This window comes from Neocloeon triangulifer, unplaced genomic scaffold (assembly GCF_031216515.1).
Source record: "Neocloeon triangulifer isolate White Clay Creek 2 clone unplaced genomic scaffold, ASM3121651v1 ptg000009l, whole genome shotgun sequence".
NCBI lineage: Eukaryota > Metazoa > Arthropoda > Insecta > Ephemeroptera > Baetidae > Neocloeon > Neocloeon triangulifer.
In genome coordinates, this window is record NW_026775551.1 from 2,239,792 (window position 1) to 2,264,257 (window position 24,466).

The following is a 24,466-nucleotide window of genomic DNA, read 5'->3' on the forward strand; positions in this document are numbered from 1 at the left end:
AAATGTTTTGATTTTCTTTTTTCTATTTTTATACCGAGCAAGCAAGAAAAACGGTTGACAAGGAAACTCCATTTATCTATTACTTCTCTTTCGGAGGTGCCTCTTTGCTTTTTTATTAGTCTGTCTGGGCGCTGTGCGTAAAGTGCACCGCACTTAAGGAAGGCCATTCCATTAGGCTTCCACTTTTGGTAAATTATATAATGCTCGCATCTCTTTTGCGCGCTGACCCGAGAAGCAGCAGGTGATTGCGGCGGACCCGATATTTATTATTCTGCCGGAGATGAAGCTCGGCGGCCCCTCGTTTTAATGGCCCACATAAACTTGCTTTATTTCTCGTGGTGACCAAAAGCTTTCTTTGATAGTTTTATGTACTGCAGCCCGCCTGGTGACCGCGTCCGAGCTTTTAAAATAATCACTGCCCCCCGCGACTCCTCTCTCGGGCCAATATGCAAATAGGTACAAATGAGGGCGGACTTTATTGCTTATGGGCGTCTCGTTTGTAAATATTTAAGACGCAGTTTATTTCTTTTACTTACACGGCTCGGATATTAAAAGCGTTGCCGTCGTAAAATTTTGCGTCCCAAGTATCAATTAGAACTGTTTTTTCGAACCATAAAATTGGCACAATGTCGTCAAGATTTAACAATGTTTTGAATGAAATAAGTTGGATTAAATGAATTGAATGATCAAAAAGATTGTTAACCGGATACGATTGAAATTGGAGTTGTATTGAATTATTATTGATATTAGTTTAATTTATAATAAATATTTTTGTTAAAAAAGTGTTTTTTTTTTAATTTTGCTGATTTGTGTGTTTTTCTACTTCATGAAACAGGGTTGCAGACGGTGATCAAAACTGATATAGAAGTTTGTTTATGAATAAAAAAACATACATTTCAACTATAGGCAAAAAGCCTGAATTACATTAATTAATTTATTTATTTATTTATTTTTAATAAAACAAAAATGAATTACTTACACACGGACATGCTATATAATGGATTTTTCACACTTTTTATGCGTTTTATCTGTGTCAATTATCCTGATGGTTTTTCAAGTCAAAATTGTACGACGGCTTGATGTAAAATACGTCTACCTGCCGTTCCGACGCCTGCTTTCGGCTTTTCCGCAAATAATACTTGGTAATGTGCACCGTCGCAAACAAAGGATTCCTGTGAGCATTATTATCAGAGCATAAAAAGCATCGAGCTCATGATATACGTTTGCATATTCCGCAGCATTCTTTTCCAAGCGCATCCAGCATCACGTCCCCTATAGTTGTTTTCCAGCAGGCGCCACCGGAAAATGCTCCGGGGAAATTAAAATTCCGCAGCCACAACAGGCCAAAATTAATTTCCAGCTTCGTGCACTTCGGATTCAAAGCAGAAGCTTTTCCCTTAGTTTTTGTGTGTCGTGTGCCCGTCTAATGTCACTCATATTGTGAGCTCATTAAGGGAAGTGCAGCGCGGCGTGTTGCAGCATCGCGCGGTGACAGCAGCAGCGGCGCGCGCCGGAGAGAGTGAAACGAAACAAAAGGTGAACTTCACAGACTTCTGTTTGTTGTTTTAAGGAAGAGCGCCACTACATAAGACAACAACTCTTCTGTAAAATCGTATAGTTGAAGATGAGAAGAAGAAAAAACAAGTAAAAAGGATTTTTTCAATTAACTCCACACAGTGAGTGACGCAAGCAAGACAACGCACAAAGCGCTGCACCGCGCGGCTTTTTCGTCTGATGAAAGAATTTTTCTATACACACCGCAAGCCCAGAGCAGTAAATTGAAAATTCTTCGTCGTTTCCTAATATAATGAAATAAAGAGTCGGACGGGCTGCTCCCTTGTCAAAGCGAAACCTTTCTCTCCCGTTTCATTTATTTGTGGCTTTTTAATTAAAATTTTCCGCGTTCTCTTTGCCTTTCTCCGTTTCTTTTTTTTTTTTTTGCGAAAAAGACGAGCTGGTTAGATTGCTGCCGTGGTCAGGCCTTTGCTTTTCTTTGGCACTACTTTTTTATTGGAAAAATCCAGCGCCTTCAATCAGCGGTGGAAAATCAATTTACAAGCAGTGCCTCTTTCTTTCTCAATGGCGAGTTGAGAGTGAGTGAATTTGAGGCTTTGTAAATTGGAAAAAGGCTTAAGCTGCTGGACTGGCGGCTTTAAATTGACTGTCTCGCACATTCCTCGCTCTTTTTCAGAAACACAAGAAAATTTTACCTCCTCCTTTTTGGTGGTTAATTATTTTTGTTGATGGAAATTTTTTGGAAAGTAAAAAGGTTAAAACAAAGATCAAACAGAAATGCCTTCGTGCAACGTTTTTCTTCAAAGGCTCATTTAGGAGAGCATTTGTCAAGCCTATCCAGCCAATTGATTTTGATTTACGGTCGAGTCTGGGCAAAAACAAAGCGTATCAAGTTTCATTTTCCTCGTCGTTCTTCGTTGCTTTCTGAGTCAGTGAGCCGCATATACTGCTTGGCTGAGGCTACAACGAACCGGCGCCAAATTATTTTGACACAGGCGCCTCTCTAATTTCGCTTGTCTGCGCCGAAATGGGGAAATATTTGTTTGTTATTTATAATATAGACATGCCATGACCAGAATGTCAATAGGAACCTTTTTACCAATCATTAAATTTGTGAAGCTGGAAGATTTTATATTCATAACAATTACATTAGAAAAAAAATAAGAAATGTGCAGCATAATGATTGTGCAATATTGATTTTGTAATCCTTAAATTTATATTTAATGGATTTTTTTATATATGTTATAAACAAACTTAACTATAAAATAATTTATAAATTTTTTATTTTAACAGTTTATTTGTCTGATATATTTATATCAATTATAACTATTTTAAACTAAAAATAAAAAATCAATAAATAGAATTAGTTTTTTTAGACTGATTATAGATAAAAAACAACAAAACATAAAAAATGACCTCTGTTTTCTGTATCTTTGTTTGACTAACAAGTTGTGAAATATTTCTATTCAAAACCAACCGCAAAATGATTATTTAAGTTATCGGTGAATTATTTTCAATTGTTGCTAATTAAATTTGGTATTCTTAATAGATTGTGATGAGATTTAATGTTACGTTCTTATATAAACACAATTTGCAACTATTTATAATCATATTAAATTGTGAGTGCAAATTTTGCAATTATGTATTGATCTACCACAAAGCAATCGGTGTCCGTAATAGGATATAATATATCATGATAAACATTGAAAAATTATACAGTTATATATAACTGAGGGAAAGATTAATTGGAGCATTAATTTTTTCTGAACACGGTGAAAAGAAACAGTTGCAATGCATATTTTTTTTTGTAGAACAAATATTACTTACTTGCAAATTTTCTGGATTATTATTTGAAAAATTTATTTCATCTAATATTTTTATATATTTTTTTTATTTTAAATTTTTTTTAATAATAATAAATTAAAACAGTGTAACGATTGAAGATTGAACTTCTTTGTGGAAATAGTACTATAATTTGATTTGAAACTATAATTACAAAATTGGTCGAATGGTTGGTTTTTGACTGCCGAGTAGTGGCGGACAAGTTCTTTCGATATTCTGCTGTATACCAAAATAAATCTCTGCAAAAAGTATGTGGGAGCGGCCCATTAAGTGGGTGCAAAAAACGGTTCAGAGACAAGATTGAAGAGCTACAGAGGCTGTTCTCGAAGTGTCTCATGCAAAATGATTCATTCCACTTTTCGCTTCGCACGCCCGTTAATAAAATACCACTCTGACTGCACGCATAGTATGTTTTGGCGGGCGAGGTGCGAGACAAAAAGGTGATGGATCGCCTCGCGACACCGAATTGCCATCAGCAAACACCCTAATTACCCGCCCATATATTATTATTGATGGAGTGGCCGCAAATGATTGTTGTGTGTTCTCTCCCAGCGGATCGCGCCGAGACTTAATGAAATATACGGGCGTGTCACTTTACTGTAATGGTGATCAATTATAAAAAAAGTCCCATCACAAAAGGCTTTGCGGTTTGCCCTCATTCGGTTTTGAATATATAATGCTGTCATTATTGAAACACAAAAGCATTTAACCAACATGGCGGCGCACCACTTCCCGAGAAGGTTTTTAATTCAGAGCGAGAGAGGATATATGATAATTGAGAAATTTGATACCGCCGACTAAACGGGGGACCGTTGATGAAAATTGTTAAAAAACATTCAGCGCGTTTTATTGTATTTGACAGGAGGTTAATCTATGTTGGGGAACCAAAGACCAAAAGGGCGCCGCCACCAGGACGCCCCATTTTCTTTCATCCGCGCAACGTGAAATAATAAAACCGTGATGATGGTCGCGCAGCCCGGCTAAAAACCGAGAGTCAGTCAATCAGTCCTTTTCATCGGCGCTCCTGCGACAGACAGATAATTTTTCGTCACTTTTTCGCACGTGTTCCGCAGCTATACGTGAGCGCAAAAAAAATATTGACCAGGTGGGGAGTGAAAGGCTTTGGCTCAAAATGTGCTCTCATTTTTCTCTCTCCTCATTTTTTGCACATTTCGTTCGGATGAATGAGCTTGAGTGAGAGAATTCCATCAGAAAAAGAAGAGCTCTGTCAGAAGTGTCAGAAGTTGCGAAAACCTTTCTTTATTAAAGAAGCTCAAAATAAATCATTAAAATTACATAATAATAATTAATATTATTTAAAAATTTCTATATTGGATAATTCTCTGTTTTCATCCAGGAACTAGAAATTAAATAATGCATTAAGAGTTTAAATCTATGCAAACCCTTACCAATTTAAATTAAATTTTGATCTTTTAATTTGATAATATTTTACAATTTCGATTCTTCTCTTTATTTTTTACCTCACATACCTTCATTTTGATTAATGAGAAATGAAAATATAGTTTTATAGATTTATCACGCAGAATGCAAGAAACCCCTCTAAATTTAAGTAATGCATCAGTGGCAGCTGTCCAGCGGCAGAAAGATGAGGGGGGTCCTGGGCAAATGCACCCTCATTTTTCCCAGCGGCAGGGAGAGACTCTTGTTCTCTTCTTGCCGAGCGCAGTATTAAAATAAAGCTGCCGCCACGCAGTCTGCTCTGCCACCAGCAAATAAAATATATTCCCTCGGCTGGACCTCGCTCGTACCTTGGGCCATGAATTAAAACACGTCAGTTCAGGCGGCTCTCTTTGTCTGCGCAGACCGACGTTGCTCCTAAACCCAGCATATTACGCACATGCACAGGGACAAGGAAAAAGAAAAAGGATCGCTAAAAGAAGTCAGCAGCTGGCTGGAACTGAATCCTCCTTTTCAATTTATTAGCTTGTATGAGGTTTACTTTGTTTGAAAAATTGTACTCAAAACTCAAAAGTATAATTTTATAAAAAAAAGAAAATGTGTTTGTCAATCTCCAATTAATTTTTTTTCTAATACATTGATAATTGACCATCTTATTGTCAGGAGAGATCAATATTTATTTATTTATCGTTATTATGTGTTCCTATTTATTGCTTTTTATATTTTGATTTTCATTTCATTATGTAAAATCAGTGTTAAACAAAATTTGATGAATGCCAAAAACTGATACACACTTGAATTATTAAATTTCCACCTGAAGAGAAGAATGCAACCTGCACAACGTCAGTGTTGATGAAATTGCCTAGATTTTTGGTTTAATTTTTCTATGTGTAAACGAAATTTAAATAAACCCAGACATTGATGTCTTCATAATTTAAATTTTACTGCTGGAATTTTTAGAGCAAATTTTCAAATAAATGGTTAAATAAACAATTTTATTTTGGTTATTTATTCCGTCCAATTAAATAGAATGAAACTTTGGTTTTGCCAAAACCGCAGTTAACTATTAAATCATGATGTCGACACCTAGCTTGTATTCTAAACAGACCTTGTGGGTGATGTATTAATGTTTGGCGAACTCGCAGGGAATTAATTATGCAAAACTCTGCTTACACTACTTGTTGCTGCCAGGCCGTGGTGGTTAAAAAAGCAGCACCTCAAATGGCAAAAAGCCGAGAGAACGGGGCGACAACGAGATTGGGCAGCAAAAAGACGCACCTTGCGCCGCTACAGAGGTGAGCTGCTGATAAATTACATGCCGGTCGTCCTTGCCGCGCGCACTGATTTGATTCATTACGTTAATTAAAACAGTCCCGAGAAGACAATGGCTGTAAATAATGGGCGTGCAGTTGTTTGCGTCCCGCAGATTTACTCTTTCTCTCCGCCTGGTGATTCGCAAACAAACAGCACATGCGAGATGTGTCCGCCATGGACCCCTGCCGCTGACCCTGGTGCACGAGAGAGACGAACAGAGGCAGGCAGAAAAAGAGACACGACGGAAACTGGTTTCGCTTTGGTCACAAAGGTCAAACCCAAGTGAGACACGGCTCTCATCGCAATGCACAGATTCCCACAATCGCTCTTTAACTTACAATACGATATTTTATTTAAAAAAAAGGTCCTATATAAATTTCATTTTAATTCTTTTAAATCAATTATTTGTAATTTCGATACATCAATTATTGATTTAATTTTGTTCATATATGTTTGTTTGTTAAAAAAATTTTTTTTTTTTAATTTTGTCATTTTTCACTCGCATGAACGTCGCCTTGATGACGTTCTTTTTCTTTCTAAATAATTTTAGTCTTAAAATTAAAATCAGAATTGGAGTTTTTTTTATTAAGTGTTGTTTATTTGTCCAAATTGTTACACCACATTGTTTACTTTCAATTGTTGAAAATATTTATTTGAAAAAAAAAAGAATTGTTACACGAAAAGGCACCACCACTAGCAAGAATTTTGCTAAAACTTCCGAGATCAAAAAGACTCCATCCACCGCAGTTTTGTTAATTGTTGTTGCAGTCTATTTGCTCTTCTGAAATGGACAAATTGAAATTTAATTTATAAAATTTTAGTTTTCAGTTTTTTATTCAGCTGATGCGCCTTAAAAATATAAAAAAAAAAACTAGTAATTTTGTTCTCAGATAATTGTTAGTGTGCGTGTGTTTTTTCTGTTCAAATTAGTGTAAAGTAGTGTTTTGTTTGTGTTGTAAATGAGACATTTTTAAAAATTAATTTCTCAATTAAAAGTCAAAATTTTGGTTTGTATATTCCATTATTTAAAGCCAAGTGTTTCTCGCACAGTTTCAGTAAATCCACGGAAAAAACCTCTTAAAAAAATAGTAATTTTGTATATTTAAGTTTTACTTTATAATTTATAATAAAAATATATGAATGAAAGTCTTAATCGTCTCTTGGATTTTCTTATGATGCAATTATCAAGTAAAAAATAAATAAATATTCCCCAGTGCAATGAATGAATATTACAATAATGTATTTACATCAGGTTTATTGCCTAATTTATCTTTTTCTTTCCATCTCTTTTATGCTCAATGAATATCAAGTCAAAACGCATCTTCCTTTACAATATTCAAAACAGCTGCAACTCTCACCGAGCCAATTTGCAAATATCCGATTGTGTTGTCAATCAGGCCGTGCATTCTGTCACCACTTAAGTTCTGGTCTTACACGCAAATCAAACCAAACCGGAATTTCAATAGCGAACCGCAAAAAGCGACCGAATTATTTACTTTTTTTTATTCAATCTCGGCACGCGGAGCTCCGCAGTCGTCTGCGCCGGACAACTTCAATCTTCCGCCGGCGAACAGAAGCCCGATCGCCTTGGAATTTTCTGATGCGTGTTCTTCTCTATATATCGACATACACGACATGTTCGGATCTGCACACAATGAACCCGCGTCGCGCGCCTTAAATGGAGAAAAGCGCGAGTCCGTCTCCGCACGGCAGATGCTCGGAAAAAGAAATTCTGCGCCCCCGAGTTCTCGTTTTCACGCTGTCAAATTTTTAAAAATACAAACGTTATCGCGTGCGTGTGTGTGTTGAGAAGCACCTTTCCAAATGTTTATCTGATGCTCTTGACGGGGCCGAGGATTAAGTTTCTTCTTCTTCTTGATGCAGTGTTGCGCGCCGCGCTCGCTCGCTTGTCAGATCCGCGCGTTTCGTGCGTGTTATTTGAGATAAATCATCAAAACACTCGCAAGACGATGAAGTAGTGCTGCTGCTGCGTGAATGAATCGCAGGATAAATCACCTTTCAACTCGCGGTGAACAATGGTGCGCTTGGAATTCGCGCTGAAAGCAGATTTCAATTCATCAAACAAGTGTCACATCAAACATATCTCGTCTATATGGACATCTGATGTTTATTCCAGTTGATTCTGTGTTAAAAAGTACATTGAAATTTTTTTAAGTATTTTTCAGGTGATAATTTCAAATTTTATCATTAAAAATTAAATATAATATTAGGAAAACACTCGATTTAACAACGGAAGGGAAAAATGGTACCTAATTTATTGACTTTAAACTTTAAATGAATTTTTCGGGGAATTTTTTTGTTGCACGATGATATTATTTTTTTGTCGATGTGATTTCGATTTCTGATAACATAATGTTTTTTATTTTTGCAAAGTAATGTTTAATGCAGAATAAATAAATAATTACCAACTCTATGCTATGATATTTTATTTTATTTATTTGTTATATGCTTTAAAGAAATCATAGAATCGGATTGAATTTTAAAATAAATTATATTATTTCAAATTAAAAAAAAAATTAGAAAAATTATATGAAAACAATATTTCAAAATCTTTTTACTAAAAAATCATCATAATATTATCGTCCAAACTAAAGCCTAACCTGATCAGGTTTAGGATGGCCTTAATTATATTTTAGCGTTTACTTTTTTCAGATTTAATAATGCCATTTAAAAATTAATTGTATGATATTGTTCACAAGATTAATAGCTAAAATAAAAAATCTTTAGTTTATCTGTTCAAAAAACAAAAATTTAAAATTTTTTTCAATTCGCCTCTTTTTCCTGGAAATGACTGAAATTTATTCTAAATATTTCTATTAAAATTTTAATTTTATTCGTGAGTGCTTAACATATTCTCCTCCACGGAATAATCTTCAAGTCAATCACATAATTCCATCTCACGCCATTGAACTGGAATTGAAAGCAAGGTGATTTCATCGTGTAACGTCGTCGTCAAGCACCCTTCATTGAATTTCACTTCACGTGATGCACGCGACGTAAATTTTCAATCAAACTCGCGGCGGCAGAGACATGGAAAGCTTTCATCATCAAAAGTACTCGCTTCGAGAGCAGCATAAAGCGAATGGGCGGCTGCATAATTTATGTCCTGTAATGTCACCGGTTAAAAAAGCAATAAAAACGACACACAGCTTTTAAAAGGCCCTCAAAAAGTATGCCTGATGCTGTAGGGTGTCGTTTTCTGCTTCAGAAAGCAACAGGCTCGCTGCTCCACCTGCCCGGCCAAGCCACAGGGGTGGTGCAAACACATGCCCCACAAATAACCCTGACACGGAAAATTTTTCGATTGTTACCGAAACTTCTCCTTGGGGTCTCTTTTACTCGCCATTGAATAATAAGCTGCCATGCGCCATTCATTGCGAGTTCATTATTCGCTCTCTCGGCGATAATGGACTGGCAAACGAGCAGCCTGAGATCGCGCCGCTCATTGAGCCGCACACAATGTGTAACAATGATGAGCGCAACAATGGCCCAATCGGTGCAACGCGAGAGTCACTGGTTGCGGCCTTTCTTTTCTTACCTGTGGTGTATAGTTTGCTTTTTGGGGCACATGCTCAGTGGCATACAGAGCTGAAAAAAAATGTGAAAAATGTGGTTGGTCAGATTTTTAATAAATCTTTAAAATAACATTAAATTTGGAGTAAATAATATAAAGTTAAATTTTTAAATTTTCTTTTTAATTTGAAATAAAAGTTTAAAAATTTTCGATATCTGTGAATTTTTCTAAATTATATTTCATGCAATATGATACTGTTTAAATAAGTTATATTAATGCTTATGTTTCAATAAAAAAAACCTATCCATCTTAAACATACTATTAACTTTATTTGAAGTATGCTTTTCAAAATAATATTTTGTATTAATTTACGCAACAAATAAATTCACTGCCTAGGCAATATCGTTTACAAATTAGAATTGAAAATTAAATAAAATTTAAGAAAAAATTACAGATAAATAAATTAACGATGAAATAAATAAAATTTTTAACAGAAAAAAATGAAAAAAAAATTACTTAAATACGATGAAAAAAATATTTCACAAATTATTAAACTTAATAAACGTTATTATAGATGTTATTTTTAAAGAACTTTCTTAAGTGGTTTTAACCATGACAATTAAATTTGTACAATTATCTTAACTAATTCAATTATTTTTAATCAATTTTAACTTTAGTCTTATTATGTTTACAAATGACTAACCAGTTTTCTGTTCTGATCATTTGAAAAAGATTTTTGCTATAAACCAAAAGATTTCGTGTTCACTGAATAAAAATAATAAAAATCTTAATTTATAATTATTATTTAGTACCCAAAATTTAAAAATTTCACTATTAATTGTATACAATTTTAAAGCAAGTTTTCTGCATTATTATATCGATTTTAAATCGTTGTTTTGTTGCACAACATTTTGATTTTGAATTATTGCTTCCTGCCAAACCCTTATCATATATTGCAATTCCATTTGCGTTAGTCGCGAAGATCAAACCGCAAGAGCGACGAATCAATCATGCACGTGCGAGTGCGCGACGTGAGCCGCGGCCCGCCCGCCACTGGAGCGCACACAACAATGCAAGCACTCGAGAGAATGGAAACAAGTCCTCTGAAAGTCTTGTCGGTATTACGGGCGACGTCAATAGCGTCTACTTCGCGCCTCATCACACATACAACTCGGAGTTTTTCATGCATAAAGCAAAAGCTGCTTGCGGAGGAATTGGTGCGCGCACCTCCCTTACTTGTATTTCTGGTACACAATGACCATCGGCAAAGAAAGAAAGACACACAACATAATAAACAGCAGGCCGAATTCTAAATATGGGCTTCTTCGTGTTTGAGTTGCATGCGTGCGATGCGGGTATATTTTTTTGTATTTGTTCTCGCTCAGCCCCTCTCGCGTTTTCTTTCACCCGAATCTGACTCAAAAATCTAAAATAACTTTTTTCGGCGATAGAAAAAAAAGAGACACAATGGCCTCACTGATTAAAAGATAGAGCGGAAAAAAAAACTCCAAAGGGGAAAGAATTCCTTTTAATTGCATTCGAGAAGCGACGATTACTATCGGCGACTCTATTAATATTCCAACTTGAGCGCCCTTTTCTTCAGAAAAAAGAGTAAGGTGCCGTTGCAGGTTAATGAGACTTCGTTCGTTAGTCTAGACAAAGCTTTCACGCTTCAATTGCGAATGCTAATGCGGCGTTTCTTGTGCGTCTGGAAGTGAACACAAGCATTTCTCACCGAGTCACGTTTATGCTAATTAGAGACTCCAATTTTCCACAATAAGTTCTGAAAAAAATTATTCTTTCTCCTTTTATTTAAAAAAAGTAGAACATCTTGATAATTTGGAAAATTTAGAAAATTCCCCCTTTGTGTAAAATAGAAAAAAAAATTTGATGATAAGTTTTGCAGTGGAATGCGCGAATATATAAATAAATTTCAATCTCGCTCTCTGCATTCCTGTGTGTGATATCACAGAAGTCATAAAAAAAAAAATACCATACCGCACTACACATCCAGGCCATATTAATCGCGCGTGCTACATCTCAATTCTGAGCCGTGGCCAGACGGCGCGCTGCATATAATAAATTAATTTGCTTCCGAAAATAAATCACACGCGGCTGACTGACTTGCGTTTTGTGTCCCATAAATAAAAAGAGCATTACGTGTGACACTCCCAAAGATCCATCTCGGGCAAACCGACTTGTGCCGAGTAGGCAACAAACCTTCGTGCTTTGGTGCCATTCCAAATGAACATATTTTTCTCCTCTCTGCACTTGGAATTTTTATCTGCAGCGCCTTAAGTGCTCGCGGCCATAATTTTATTGAAATCCATCAACATAAAATATCGCATCCCCGAAAAGCATCTCGAGAGTAAATCCATTAATGGCCGCAACACAAAGCGAATTAAGCAGGAAAAGGCGGCGACTAATGCGTCCTCGGCTTATCTCGCCGCCGTTTTATTGATACACATGTGCTGGATCGTGTCTCGCTTTTTCTTTCTTTATCCTTTCGCTTTTTTACTTGAGCACTCGAAAAAAGGTTCAAGAGGCCACTCTTGTTGCATGGACGGCCTATTCAGACAAGGACAACTTGAAAAATTCAGTCACGCAAGATAATCAGAGTGCACTGCTAGTTTTTAATTATAATTTTATAAGGAAAATACGAAATTTGGAGCGAGACATGAAATTTGCTAATTTGAATGTACAAAACTTACGCTTTTAATGTAGTTCAATTCTGATCCTCAAATATTTATTTACTACTATTTCAAATTTAAAATATAATAATTAAATTAAAAAAGAAGTTTGAAATAAAACTTTAATGTTTTAATGTAAATAAAACAATTGCAATTTTAATAAAATATATAAAAGTAACAATATAAGTTTAAAGAGATTGAATAATAAATTTTAAATTATATTAAAATATTATTAAGTTTAAATATATTTTATAACTTTAAGGTAAAATTATGGCAATTTAAAGAGAGAATAAAATTACCGTCAAGGATGGAAAGGGTTAAGACATTACGCGCAATAATTCTGGAGCTGTAAATTGCTCGGCTCACATTTATTCCAGCTACGGCTTTTAATGTGAAAATTCAACGATAAACTCGCGCTCAAATGGCGTGAAATTACGGCAGCTTGCGTGTGGTTGGGTACTCAAATTGCATGCAAATCGCTTGAATTTTTCCACCACTTTCCGGAAAACTGAGCAGGAAGAAAAAGTTAATTGACTAAGCCTAATTCTCTCACGCACGCAGTGAGGGAATTCAAGAGAGATGGGCGGTGCCTTTGTGTGTTGCGGCGGCACGTTTCGCCTGCACATTAGAGACATAAAATTGAGCGCCGCCGCCGACGAAAAAGTTTAATTAAAAATTCAAATTCGCGCGAGAGGCCAATTTTTCTGTCGCAAAGCGGGGATGGAAATTTTTTGCAATTTAGTAAGAAAAGAAAAAAACCTCTTCGATCCGCGGCAAAACTTTTAATCGCACGACCAGATGCCATTTCATCGAAAGGGGATTGGCAAAGAGAGCCGCTCTCAATTTTCGCTAATGAAATTTTCCTTTAATGACGATCAATTCAAGCAAGCCTGCCGCCTGTTTGTCGCGCTGCTGGGAATAATTAGCTGCTTTGCGAGATACACACAAATTATGCATTCAACCCCACGGAGGCTCCAACCCTCGCTGAAGCATAAAGGAGCCGTCTCTGTATTGAAACCTAAATCAGCACTCAAAATGGAAATGAGAGAGGCGATCAGAAACAAGCGCCCGGCTCATGGTGAAACTTGCTCGGCAGGTTGCATAACCAGGGAAATATGAGAAATATCTATACATTTTGGTTATTTTGGAAGTAAAAATTTTAAATTGGTATTATAATTTTTCGTTATCTAAAATTTTTTTTTAAATTATTATTATTAAGTATAAAGTAATGCAAATAATATAATGAACTCATTGAACAAAGGCTGTGAATCAAAATCTATGTTAAAGATATCTGAAATAAAAATTTGTGCGGTTTAGGTAATTTCTGTGTTTAAAATTTCCCGGTGCTTTTAAAATTTGAAATTTAGTTTATATCACTATAATTATATCACATTCTAATAAGTTGATTAGTTTAATTTGCATCGTTGTTGGCTTCTCACTCTAGCAAGCACTGCAGGCCGAGGAGCGAACGGAGTTGTTGCTATAATTTTGCCATCATTCACCGACACGACTTGGGATTATTTTGCTGTTTATTATACAGGCGCTTTCAAAGATGACTAATTGCCACTCACCCTTTGATCAAATGTGAACTCGGCGAATTAGTTGATGGTTCTCTGCTCTCGGTTGCGCCTCTGCATAATACGCTTTCATCGCAAATGCGAGCAGAGAGTTTTGTCGTCGGGGGAGGGACGCGAATAAAAGTGGAAAATTATCCGCGCGATGTTTATGAATGCATCTCAATCATTAATTTGACGAGCTTATTGCTGAGCAAATTTGTACAAAAAGCACGTAATGAACAAAAAAATTGTTAACGCTTAAATGAAAGTTTGGAGTGCAATTTTGATTTAATTTAAATATATTTTTCCCGTATGCGAAAAGTTGTGGAAAGAACAAAGTAAATTAATGTTGAAGATAATTTAATTTTTTTCAATATTTCATAGCATGGAGCTATTTAATGGCGTACATTGTTTGAAACTGGTTTCTGTCCATTTGTTTCGTGGCAGAGAAGAGTTTTATTTTTTCAGTTTATATCATGGATATATACTTAATAATTTGTTTATTTTTCGTTTTTTTTTTGTACTAATGTTGTAAATGGGGCGCGTTGCAATGAGTAATTATATCGTGGCAGTGTCTGATAAGTCATTACAGAACATTAATAATAATTGATTAGTGATACAATTTAATTAATCACCAAATTTATTTATGAATATCTCTCTAAAATAAATGAAGATGACTCGGAGATAAAAGTATTCATTGCTGTAACCTCAAATCAATGCGTGTTATTTAATAATAATTTATTTCTGTTTAATTACCAATAATCATACTAAATTTATGCAAACTACATATATATTTAATTTTTATTATCAAATAATGCAATATAAAATTAAATAATAAATTAATGTGTAAATTTAAAATTTAATGATAAATAATATTTAATATAAAAACAATAAAATTAAGTAAATATTTGAATATTTTATGTCTTTAAATCGTTATTTTCACTTAAAAATTTTCTCAATTATTTGTTCACATAATAAAAGGATTTGTATGCGGAACGTTCGACTCCTTTTCATGCATTGCTTGTGCCACTGGTCAATGAATCACGCCCGGATCCCAACTAATGGCGCAAATACGGGGACCACCCACACGTTTCTCGGCGTAAAACAAATAATTCGCACATACGCGCGGTGATTCATCGTTTCCTTTTGCGCGCCGAGCCGATGTCAAGCCAATAAATTATGTGCCCCGACCAAGGCCGAACGTAATCCCAAATCAAATAACTCACTCGCAGATGACACGGCCGCGCTGTCTTATTCGCACGATTTAATTGATCAGCGAGCCGCTCACATTTATACTCTCGTCCGAAAAACGCATGCACATTAAGCCAACCCTTTCCGTGTGAGCTGCCAACAGCAGTGCTCTCTTTTCCACTGAAAATAAGGGTCGGGGATTTTATATACGGGATAATTGCTAATACCTCTGTACATAAGTGAGCAGTGAAGGAGGGTTTGCAGCAACAATATAGGGGAGATTTTCAAAATTTAAGATTTATTTATTTTCTGTGCTGCAGTCTTTAATTAATTCAGGTGTTCAAATCACAAAAGGGATTTCCCAGGGGAAATAAAGCTTTATTTTGAAGTTAATAGTTATTGTTAACGAATATCTTTTGTTTTCTAAATTACAATTAATTTTCAATATTCTTTTTCAAAATAAAAAAATCACAAAGAAAATTGAAAATAAAAGCATTATAATTATCAAAATGATTTAGATTTGCCTCGAGGACTCACGGACTCTATATTCTATACCATAACATAATATTTTTCCCTATAATTGATGGCCCAGAATTGTGCTGTTTTTTTTTTTTAATTAATATATGAAAATATTTCAAGAACTCCTTATTGACATAATCAAATCGAGAATATAAAACAATTTTTAAATTTTTACCCATTTTGTCAAAAATGGGTTGCTATTGTTGTCAAAGTGATTGTTGTGAAGACTTGATTTGACAATGTACCATAAAATTTTTAGTCTCAAAAATGGTGCATCATCTACAATGGAAACAACAATCAAAATAATTTTTATTATATTTATTGATCCAATTTTGTGGTAATGTGTTGATTTAACTAAAAAAAAATTGACAAAATATATTCTTTCTGTTTACTTTTTGTCTTAAAAAACTCATAATAATTTACAAAGAAAAGTGCATGGAAATTGAAAGCGCTGAGCATAATTTAAAAACTTCCAGCGTGACGACGTGCATGTGTGGTGTCATTTAGCGGCACATAATCTTCCCTTGCGCAGGGAGATATTTAAACTTACGGCCGGCGTAATTCGCGAGACTTTAATACGAGACGATGATGTTGATAGAAGCCGCAAAAGGCGCACGTTTTGAGCAGATACTCGTCGCGTGCGGAAAGAAGAGGGAAGAAGTTAAAGGATTGCGGTGGCGGCGAAAGGGTGCTGTGAGGTCCATTGGCGGAAAACGTTGGGCGATAATATGGGCGGCGGCGGCAATATGGGGGGCTGAAATGAGGCCATCTCGCTTTCGAAGCACGTAAGCCGCCGAGCGAGACGTTTCGGGAGCCGAAATCGAGCTGCGAAGGGAAAGAGTAGCGCCCTGTTTGATTTCGGGAAAAAGGAGAAGGGCAAACACGCCGCTTTCATAGACGCACATATGCATGTGTGGGCTGGGAAAATTATCGGGCCATAAGGAAATAAGGGTAGGAAAATGGCGCCCAGGCATGCATGTTGCTCGCGTTCCTTAATCCAATTAGGCTTTGTGCAGGCAAATATATTTCATTTCACGCATCTTTCTCTCGGCTCGTTTGGGCGAGGGCGCCGAAAACTGCTTTCTGGCTTTTATCTCGCAAAGTTCCTTCTCGCACCGCCGACCTATATTTTCCTGCAAGAAAACGTTTCCGCGTTGCAAGTAAAGTGCTTTTTGACTTTTGTATCGCACGTTTCCATCCTGGGCACCGCGTTTGCATGCACGGCCGGAAATCAAAAACTTTCGCAGGTCGTAATTTTGAATTTCTAACTACCTTTATAAAGGGAAGAGATGCGGAACGTGTGACTTAGCAACTGGGGGAAATTGTATTTTTGAAGAAGGTTAACGAAAATAAAGACGATGAAAGTAAGAATTTAAAATAAATATTCTTTCATTTTGCTGGGATATTGAGTTTATTTGTTATAATTAACATAATAAGCAACTTTGATTGAGCGCAACATGAATAATATTTTCTTTTTTATTATGTTTTCACTGCAATCAGTCTAAACTCAATTTCTTGTAAATAATTCATAATTAAAACAATTTTGAGCTGTGAAATTAAGATATTTTAGTCGGTTTGTTTTTCTTCTTGTCATATATTATTAATCGAAAGATTTTGATAGAAATTTTTATGTTTGCTTCCATTTAAACGCATTTTAATAGGAAATTTTAGCATTGCAATCTACTTTTTCAATTAATTTTAGATCCTAACTCAAAAAGAGTAAATGCAGCACAATAAAAGGAGATGAATCATTATTTTCAGGACTTTCAACCACGATCAGAGTTGCTTTCTGTATTTAGAATATTTGCAATTGTGAATTTATTATTATTTAATTGTGACATCAATTAGTTTTAATATTTCATTTAAGAATAAACTTACTTGTAGTTAAATAAGCACTACACATAGGGCATATTAATTATAAACTTTTAAATTTAAGATTAATATTGACATAATACGAATTTTATTAAAGCAGAGCAATCCAACTTCTTCCCTCCTCAAAGCTTTTATTGCGTGCGTTGTTTGAGAAAGATGATCGCAAAATCCCTCTGAGCTCTTTCTCTCTTTTTCGCCTGCTTACTTTCCTCTCTTTTTCAGCTCTATTTGCTGGCATAAAGCGAGAGATTAGCCGGCATCGAGCGGCCCACACCTCGTCAATATCTCATCATTATTTGATACATTGTATTAAAGTAAATAAGATTTTCTCTCTCCGGACGCGTTTCCTGCACGATTCGATTACTCGCTGAAGCGTTTTTGAGAAGAAGAAGAAACTCTTCCACTTTCCCTCCGGCTGGCTCCCCTTTCCAGATCGTGCCCTCCTGGCTGCCTACCCAGCCAGGGGATGCACATTGCGATGCTTTAATAGCAGCAGCATCAATTGACAAGGGTTCTTTCCTTCCTCGATTCGGCAGCGAGATGCATTTATTCCTTCTTCTTCTTCTTTTCCGGAAAGCGTTCCACGGAAACAATTACTGCGTTCCGCCTCCTAACAAGCCGAGCGGCAGCAGATTCCATTGTCTGGCTGCTGGGGTGCGATGCCTGCCCGCACAGTCTCGGCCGTACATGCATGGATTCGCCGGCAATAAAGCTCGCAGATATTTTTAATAAGACTGATGGCTGGCGAGATTTCCGATCCGATATGCGAGTGCGGTTGATTGGATGACAACAAACCCACCGAAGAGTGACAGGCCTGGTGCGCTCCGTCGGGGCGCAAACCGCGGCGTCGCGTCATTTCCAATTATTCTTATTAACATGTGAGCTCGAGAATCGCTCACACTATCGACAGCCATCTCTGTTGATGAGCTTTACGTATTCGTCCCGTATGGCGTATTATTTTGCATTTGTGCACGACGTGGAAAATGTTTTATTTATATTTTAATCGACTTTTGCTCTTGTTCTCTTTAGATGGAAATTTCCATTTACATCTCAATGCAAACGATAATGATGATTTTCTTGTCTTTTCAAATAAGGGTTACTGTGACTTTTGAGTAAAAAAAAAAACTTGATTGAGTCGTTTTTTGTTCGATAAAAATACAATTTTCAAGAAGTTGCTAGTATTTTTAAATTCATCGAGCACTAATAAATTATCATTGATTAATTTTCACAAACCAAGCCTAAACGGAGAATTATAAAAAAAAAAATGTAAAAGAAGTCGCAGAACGTTTCACAAAAACACGAAGCTCAAAGAAAGCTCCACGCCTTGATGGGAGTATTTTGATTCCTCTAAAAGCTTAAACTCTTTCCTGCGGAAATGTGATTAACGTTAATGCTCTTTATTGGTGCAATTTTTTGAATAGCCAAATTTAAAAAAAAATCACGACTGTTGTTAGAAAAAAAAACAATTAGAAGATACAAAAAATAGAAACTAAAATAGTCATGGTTTTTTTTTTATCAAATATAGAGACAGGTATAATTTTAGATGAAAAAAGATGCGTCTTAAAATTAAATTTTAACTTAAAATGGTATATAGAATTCGTCTTCATTAGTATATTTATACAATTTCTTACAAATAGTTTTAAAAGATCCCATCTGTGTACCTAAGTAAATTCCTTCAGAATAATTCGATTAATAAGTCTGCAATACGTGTTAATTTTAACAGAAAAAAGGTAATTAACTAATATCTCATTTTGAACAAATTTTTCTTTTTTGCATAAACCCTTGATAAATTGTTTGGTCCTATTCCTGCGCGCATCTTGCCCGCATAGCAATTCCGACAAACAATGGCGTGCAGAGGAGAGGGTATAAAGCGAATTGTAATTTGTTGTTGAATGGCGCAACACTTAATTGTTACGAGCAAGACAAACAGCATGGAGCGTCGTAATTGCGATTGATCACCGAGTGTGCGAAGTTGGAGCGGCCGGGAAGGCCGTTGCCGTGCACATTGTTGTTGTGTTCTCTGCTCCACTCCCGAGTGTCTCTCCCTTGGATTAATCCGATTACGAAGAGCACACGCGGATCTTGAAAGAGCCGCGCGTGCAGCGCTTAGGCAAATAACAAAACACACAACACAAAGCTCGGAACTAATGGACTCGGCGAGTCAAATGAATATTTTAAATATCCGCCTTTGTTCGCCGCTGGAATTGCAAATCCCGACCAGCACTCCAGCAGATTAATGGGTTAATTGTCAGATTGAAGAGTTTTCCTTTAGGTTAAAGAAAAAATAAAAGTTTTGCCTTCATTACATATATTGCAGTTTAAATATGTTGTTGAATGTTTTTTTCACTTTTTAATATAATATTAAATGTAATAATGCATTACATATACAATGTGTTTGGCCTTTTATAGGGAAAAGAAATGGAAAACATAAAAATTATTATATATGGCTCAATATTTTTCATAATTTGATGAACTGATTATTATTATTTTTTTTTTTTTAATTAGGGTCAGGTCAAGACAAAGTCTTGTCGGCCTGTGCCCTTTATTGGTGGTACAGAAAGCACCACCCATTTTATTTTTTTATTTTATTTTTGGGTTCAACTTTATTTAAAAAATCATCATTTTTTGCTGGCATATCCTTAATTTTGGTCCACGCGATGATGACAAACAAGCTGAAAACTAAAAGAGAGAAAAAAGATTAAGAAAGGATGTGGATTTGGTTAGGGTAGGAGAAGGTCAGATTTTGATATCTTTTGGTGTTAAGGATTTACTGCATAATTTTTTATTTCAATAATTATGTCTATTTTTATTTTTATTTGTGCTGCAAATTAAAAATAAAAAGGTTTTCATTTAATTTTGGGTTAATTTTTGTGTGTGCTGGAACTGCAAATTTTTTTCAGTCTGGAATTAAGGTTTGATACCATAATTTTATGTTTTCTTTTGCCGTATTAATTGTATTAAAGTTTTAAAGTTTTTCACACCATTAATTTTGTTAATTCACAACTCTTGAATAAATAATTTCAAGTATTATATTTTTATAAAAATTGAAAAAAAATGTGATAAAAAATAGAATAAAAAATCATTAATTAAGATCATTTGTTCTGTTTATTGGTGAATATTAAAATTTGTAAATTAAGGAAGTTAAAAATACAGTAAATCATTTCCTCCAATAGAATCAAATCAGAGTGCCATGAATCTTTTGCATTCAAACTGCACTGAACCCTCTCCATGTTACTGGTGATAAATCATTTGTATAATTTTTACAACGCAACTCTCTCACTAGTTCGCCTTGGGAATTTTAAAGTTTACTTTTTCGGCTGGGTGAAATTTATTTCCCCGCTCACCAGCACTTGCATAAATTTTTTAAGCGGCCCTCTTTCCCATTTTTTTTTTACCACCGCCGAGTTAGTTTTGCGCGTGCTTTATTTATTTCACATCCTGAGATGCTGCTGAGTGCAGAAGTGTGTTTTTCAGCAAACTTTTTTGTTGACTAATGATGACCAAAAAAATTTACGCAATAATTCAGACGAATAAGAGAAAGAGAAAAATATCGCTGGAAAGAAAAGAAGCAGAAGTTCTTGTGGCCCTTAATATTCATGAGCCGAAAGTTATTATAAAAGGCCTTTCGCGCGGGAGAGAGTTCGTGACACGCCATTAAAAATTTACGTTCACTGTATATGTATGCATGTGTTAACGTTGTTGACACTTTTATGCGCCTCCATAAAACGCTTTCAAGGCGTCAGTTTATGCACGAGTTTCGTCATTTTCGCGTCTCATGTATGTTCTGCACATGTGCTGCAGCAATTTGAGAAAACGAATCAATGCATTAAGAGAGGCTTATGTGAGCAGTTTCTAGCCAGCCATTCGTTCAGGCAATGAAATTAATTCTTTTACGGACGAATATCATGCAGAAATTTAATTTTTATTGGATATAATTCTGAATCCGTAATATTCATCGCATTAAATACAATCATAGTTTTACTGTTATACCATTAAATCATGGGGTATTCAAGGGGAACGCGCTTTTATTATTGTTTATCAACCACCACTTATAAGTAGAAAGCAAAGCAACTTATAATTATATATTTTTTTTAAATATATTACTAAAAATATGAAAAATCAAATATAATAAAAATTCAAAAAGAAAATTATTTAACAATTAAAATAATGCAATAAAATAACAAATAACAATAAAATTTATAAAAAAATTTAAACATCAAATTTAATAGAAACTAACAGTATTTTTGCCGTAAAATTTAAATCTATTTTATTCCTTTGTATTATAAAATATCTATTTTCGCATAAATATTCGCATTTTATACATATTATGTTTCTGATTGAATGAAACTTTGCAAATAACAAAAATTACGATATTTTAAAAGAAATTATATATTTTTGTCCACAAACCATTCCCCAAATCCAGATAGTTCAGAAAGCAAACAAACAATCCAGACTCAAACATCACAGGCCATTCAGGTACATACAAACAATTAAAAGGGTCCATTCATCCGAGGGCGTTCACATTTCCCTCTCTTTCACTATCTCCAGAGAGTCCCACGGGGTGTTTTGTCGGCTGGGAATTGTTTTAAGCGGTGTGCGTGTTAAATGGCGTGGCATAGGGGTGTGATAAAAGCCCTGATGCTTTATCTATTAGGTCGTTTCGAGAGTGAGAAATGTGGCCGGCACCTTTCCTCGTCTCTCTCGCAACACACAAAGAGGCGACTTTTCTCGGAGGCTGCGCGCTTGTTTAGAGCTCATCACTGCGTGTGCAGGCGATAAGTATTAAAGCAGCTGATTGTCACAACGAGACTTTTGTGTCTAGGCACAAAGGCGCTCCATTGAGGAGAGGAGAAAAGAGCACCACTGCGGCCGCCTCTCTTAATTTCCATTCCTCCAATTTATTATCAAGAACCAGATAGAGAGGGAGATCTGCGTGCACCAATTATCTTATTACATCACTTGCGGCCGTCAAATTAGGACGAAGACGTCTTCATCCGATGACACGCTGTTAGCTGCGCTAGTAATTTGAAGCTCGGATTATTATGTAGTTAATAAATAATGCTGAGTGATGCAATCTGACGATGAATATTATGCCAGTGGAATTTTTCTTGAAAGAGGAGCTGCGCGCACCATAATTGCTCAGAGTTTGCAGGATAAAGACGGGAGCATTTTTTTTTGCTTCTTCAATGCGGTCCGATGGATATGCATGTTTGCGTGTCGCGTCCATTTGGGTGATGAAAACCGAGGTAACCCAAGAAGCGACGCGCCCCCATTCACCCTGTAACCTGAGAAGTTGAAGCTTGGAAACCCGCATATAGACGCTTTTTATGAAAAGATCGAGACAGAGAGACACGTAAAATGCTGCAGAAGCTAGGGCGAGTTTTCTACCTGGAAAAGAGCTGTCTTTGATTCTACTTTTTCTATATTACTTTTGATATTTTCAATCCGAGAAGTAAAAGTGAAAAAGCGAGTGCACGTAACTGAATTAATTTATTAAACTCTGTGCTTTCAAGATATATAATTATTTAATACAAAAAGAAATTTATTTAAATAAAAGTTGTAAATTAGGTTCATTTTCATACCACAAGGTAATTTCTGCCTATAACGAGACACATCACCCAAATATTCAAAAATTATATAATGAAAACCTCAAAATTCGAGAAGTGAATAAAAAGTATAAATATGTATAAATTTTCTTTGTAAATATCTTCTGTCTCTGTAAAATGTGTTATAATTGTCAGTAATTCATTTAAAATAATTTTTAATTGCTCACATTATCAATTATTTTAAATATTATGTAATTGACGTCTTTTTTCATAGCGATAACGGATTTCGAATGATTCATTGTGAGGTCATGTAATAGTATTACCAATAAATTGAACTAAACTTGTATATATGAATAAAGAGATTTGTGTAAATGATTAAAAACAAATTTTATAAGACGTTTTTACGTGGTTTTACTGAAACTGTGTGAGAAAAACTTAGCTTTATAGAATGTAATACAAACATACAAAAATTTTGACTTTTAATTAATAAATTAATTTTATATCGCTAAAAACCTTTTTGTGTCTCAAAAAATAAAAAACGTCAATTAAAGATCAAAATTTTAGTATGTATTCCATTCTTCAAAGCAAAGTTTTTCTCGCACAGTTTCAGTGAAACGACTTAAAAAAAATATGAAAAATTAAACCCTGGAACTGCTTTACACTACAACACAAACCAAGACACTAATCTACACTAATTAGAACAGAAAAAAACACGTACACTAACAACAGTTTTGAAGAAATAAAAAATAAATGTACAATATTTTATAATCATTCCAATATATTAACAAAACTTTTTATGATATTGCAAAAAAGGTTATAATTACAAATAACTCTATGTATTGTAAACACTTGTGTTTAATAAATCTTTGATAATTAAATATGTAAATTCCATGAAATTGTAAAAAAATAAAAATTTACATAAAATTTTTTATATTTATAAATAATGAACTAATGCATTCTGGATCATCATTGTGATCATTTCGGACATGTTGTGAGTGTGATTTCAAGAATTAAGTTTTCTTCTGCTTGGCTCAACGCACGCAAGTTGCCGCATAACGACCTATACAGGGGTTGCTATACGAATGTGTGTGACTAGGCCGCTATCTCCCTCTCATTTTTTTTATGTTTTGCATGTTAATTCAAAAGCAGAGCATCCCTTTCCCTCCAGCTCAAATAATAATTAAAAGACCAAGAGGCGCTCTTTTATCTTATCAGCTTTTCGGCCTAGCCAACCAAGCAAAAGTGAACTCTCTGGTGGCGCGCGGTAATTAACAAAAAAAAAGGAAAAGAATAAAGGGATGACGGGGGATGATGGCGACGAGGGATGAAAATTGCGTCATTTTTCTGCACGCTCTCCCTTTCTGATTTCACCGAGTCTTATAACAAAAGTTACAAATTTTTGCAGGAGACGCCCTGTCCGCTGCGTATCGCGATCTTCACCAAGCAACAATGCCCTGCTCCAAGTAA

At 35.2% G+C, this 24,466-nt stretch overlaps 1 protein-coding gene across 1 annotated transcript in view; it reads left to right on the forward strand.

Moving 5' to 3' along the window:
• Positions 1-24,466, forward strand: part of LOC132195242 (netrin receptor UNC5B) — a 179,788-nt gene that overhangs the window by 30,936 nt on the left and 124,386 nt on the right. The window contains exon 3 of the mRNA XM_059617106.1: positions 24,405-24,462. The gene's annotated coding sequence lies outside the window, so the exon portion shown is untranslated. The remainder of the gene's footprint in view (positions 1-24,404; positions 24,463-24,466) is intronic.